The sequence below is a fragment of the Meleagris gallopavo genome, chromosome 6, assembly GCF_000146605.3.
Source record: "Meleagris gallopavo isolate NT-WF06-2002-E0010 breed Aviagen turkey brand Nicholas breeding stock chromosome 6, Turkey_5.1, whole genome shotgun sequence".
Taxonomy (NCBI): domain Eukaryota; kingdom Metazoa; phylum Chordata; class Aves; order Galliformes; family Phasianidae; genus Meleagris; species Meleagris gallopavo.
Window position 1 is genome coordinate 8,158,267 of NC_015016.2, and position 3,954 is coordinate 8,162,220.

Consider the following 3,954-nt stretch of genomic DNA (forward strand, 5'->3'; position numbering starts at 1 on the left):
AAAAAAAATCAGTTTTACCATTAAAGCTGATTGCTTTTTCTGCTTGTGGCCCCTCAGTACACCTTGGTGATGTGATGTGGTGATGGTGATCTGCTCTGCTAGGAGCGTTACTGTCGCTGCATGAGCTTTGTAGTTTCTTTGCATTTGGATATAACAGTAGCCCAAAGTGTCTACTTCAGACCAGAAGGAGCAAGCCTTTCAAGTTCCATTCTGATACTCTGAGACAGTGGTGGATTTTGAGTTGCACTTTCAGTACTTTATTTTCCTCCTCACCCTTAATATTCTGCACGTTCAAGTTTATCCGTGAACACCTACTGTGTGTTTTGTTTTGTTTTGTTTTTTTCTTTTGCTTAAATGGTCCAGGATTGTATTAGTTGTATTAGGTACATGAAATTCTTACTGTGTTCTGGAAAGATGTGAGCAAATCCAATTAAAAAGGAACCCACAACACAAAAAACCCCACGAGTCAATATAGCCCTCGTTACCATTATGAAGAGATTTGCAAGACTTTTGCTCATTAAAGCTGTACTTCACTGACAAATTCCAATTCTGTAAAATATTTAGGGAGATAATTTATTAATTTAATTAATACATTAAATGAATACCATAAAGGTTATCAGTACAGTTTAATACCAAACAGCCATTGGTACATCAGTGGTTATCAGGTCTGGTTGGTGGTAATTGCTGGCTTGATTGAACTGCTCTGTATGTTGACACTGTTGTATTTACACAACACTGCTAATCTTACCCTGTGGGTGAGAATTAATTGGAAAACTGACTTAGGGTGTAATAGGAGCAGTCTGTACCATGTATGTGCTGAATGAAGATGCTGGAGCTGTATGTAAGGCTATTACAGCACTTCATTAGGGAACGTTCTTGTGTTTTTTTCTGTATATGAAGCTTTTACATTTTAACACTTCATCTTCTGTTTTTTTTGTTTTTTTTTTTTTGTCCAGTACAAAGAGACAGAAGCATAAAGCAGCTTACAGAGTGATGCAGTGCATGGCAAGACTGCTTTGCTGCTTTCCCTTCCCTGTGCCACCTTGCAGCTGTGCAGTGCCAGCCCCCTGCCCGGCTACAGTGACCTTTATCAGATGCATGAGCTCCTCTCGTCCTGTTGTATTCTCTTCATTAACTTAAATGGTCTCAGTGGGAAACTGGGCCCAATTTATGGCCTAGACTGAAAATCTTGCCTTTAACTAATTAACTTGTAGTGGTGCCTCAGCTAAATTAAGCTTAATGGGTCATTTAATCTGTCCCATTGCGCAGGAGGAATTTGATGCTTTTTTTTAAACCAGAGGTGCCCAAAAATACCTTTCTGGCAAGTAGACATAAATCACGTGGCCTTTGTGAACAATTAGATGCCTACAGAGAGAAACAAGGTTCTAAGTAAATGGCCATTATGTTGGTACTTTGGGGAGCGGATAATTTAATTTAGCGCGTGTAAAACAGATATTTCACAGAAAGTCGGGGAGTGAATTAACTCTGTCATAACCTGAGCTGACAGTCTTCATTTTGCTGCTTGAGAGGAGCTCATCGTTTCTGTTGGTTGAAAAATGGTTATTCTCCCAAACTGTAGTGATAAATCTGAGTATTAAAGCTTATGAGAAAAATCTATTAGTGAATCCATTATATAAAACCACATTCAATGATCTCATAATAGAGAATTGGTAATATATAGTAAGATTTCTCAAGAAAATTCAGTACAAGGAGATGGGAGGGGGTAAAAAATCAGAATTTAAGTTTTAGCTGCTTCATTTGTTTTTTGAGTAGTACAGATTATTGAAAATGAATTCCTGAGAGTGTTGAAGAGAAATGTTTTCTGATCTTTTTCATCTCAAGTGGTCATGTGTGGTTTTGAGTCTGTGTGGACAGTCAAGCTTTATATGAACTTTAACTCATCTACAGACTTTGCAGACTAAAGATACTTTATCTTCAGGTTCTGTAAACTGTATAATCATAGGATCACCAAGGTTGGAAAAGACCTTTAAGATCATCCAATCCAACCATCCACTCATCACCAATATTTCCCATTAAATCATCTCTAATTTTCTGCAATTTCTCTTCCATTGTTACTTTATGTTGTGTCAATCTCATGTAGTTTTATTTGGAAATGCTGATGTGTAGCACATGCACGTTTATTTCTTATCTGACCGAAGTCAGTGGAGTAAGTAGATTTTGACCTATTTAAATTCCATGTATTCATACCCTTTAAATTGTAAAAATTTTAGGGTTTTTTTCCAGGTTTTCTCATTTTGAAGTCAAAAATATTGAAGCTATTTAAAATTTACTTCTATTTATTTTTTTTAAGCACAGCTGATTTCTCCAGCCTTTGCAAAGATCTGACTCCTCAGGGGCATCCTTGCATTTTTATTGTTCGTTTTCCTAAAATTATTTCCTTTGACTTTGAAAGCAAAATTCTGTGTTTAGAGCAGGAAGGAAGGGGGTGGTTCTTTCTGACGTACCTGCAGCAATCTGTAATACTTCTTTTTAACAGACTGATGAATTCAGTCTTACATGTTTAGTTTCTAGTTATGTATTTATTTTCTGGTAACTGTGAGAGCATTAGAATTGATGAATTCTTCATTTCATATTTAACAAGTATTTTATACTGACAAAAGGAGCTGTATGATAGTATCTTCTACCAACTGTACATGGTGTATTTAACCTGATTTTCAGGAAAGGGAATCACAAAAGTTGAATACATGCAGTGTTTCTGGAATTGGGCCATAAAATGTGGCAGCTGCTACACTTGGCTGCCTGGACCGCCAGTATGGAATAAAAATGGGTAAAACTCAGACAAAGGTTATTATAATAAGCTCTTAAGGTTTGTCCTTTTTTCCCTTAATTATTGCTGAATGTTGCTAGAATGAAAAAATGAAATACATTATTACGGGTTCAGTGTCCATAATGTTTGTTCATTTCTGCTAAGCCTATTAGATAATTTCCAGGGATGATTGTCAAATTAACAAGTTTTTACTTGGAAGCCCTCTGAGACTTCATGGCACTCTGCCAAATTGCTTTTTCTTTCCATAAGAGGCTGAAAACTGAAGGTCAGTAAAGAGATTTCTCATGTAAGCAACCAAGACATCTGAGCTATCATTCAGATATTTAAATGTTAAAATATATATCCTTATTTTCCTAAATTATCTTGATATAATAAACCCTTTCTTACACAATGCGTGACTTCTACCCAGTTGTCCAAATAATGTGAATCTAGAAGAAAATAAAATTCCCACAGATCAAATTCAGGTTAATTTAAAAAAAAGAAGAAAAAAAAAATCTGTGTACTTGCAATAGAGGTTAATTTTACAGTTAAAGCATATGTTTAACTAACTTCAGCTCCAGTAGTTTAAAATTTGACTCAAGTTCAGTAGTGTTCATCATCATACAACTTCTGTGTTGTGAGGCTTCCAATTATATAATTGCAATTTTAATTTAAAAATATTATAAAATGCAATTTTATAATATTGCATATATTACGAGGATTTAAAGTGTGCAATTCTTGTAACAAAGGGGATGATATATCAGCAAAAATGCATTGCAGACTTTCTTCCTTGTGACTTTCTTCCTTGTCTTTCATTTCTTCTTCTTTGTGTCCCTGTTCTGTGCCAGACTCACAATCCTTTGTGGGTGCACCCACCCTTGGATGGGTGCATGGCAAGTGAGAGCCTGAAGAAGAGACTTGGGTGCATGAGAGAAGGCTGTGCTTTAGAGAAGGCAGCAATAAAAAAGCAGCCAGTAAGCTAGGACCCAGTGGCGTGTGACACTATGCAGTATTTGTGTGTGGGTGTGCTAGGGATTTTGTTTTCCTGTCTTGAAATGAATTGTTGCTTAGAAGCTTTTCAAATGTTCTTAAGTGTTTACTGAATATTTTACTTTTTCCTTAATTGTGTGCCTCCTTTCGTTTTGCCATCTGGCAAATTTTAATTTATCCATGTGGTCTGTAAAAAA

General features: G+C 36.0%; 1 protein-coding gene across 1 annotated transcript in view; it reads left to right on the forward strand.

Annotated features, from left to right (window-relative positions):
- Window positions 1-3,954, forward strand: part of UBE3C (ubiquitin protein ligase E3C) — a 64,171-nt gene that overhangs the window by 21,647 nt on the left and 38,570 nt on the right. The window lies entirely within an intron of this gene.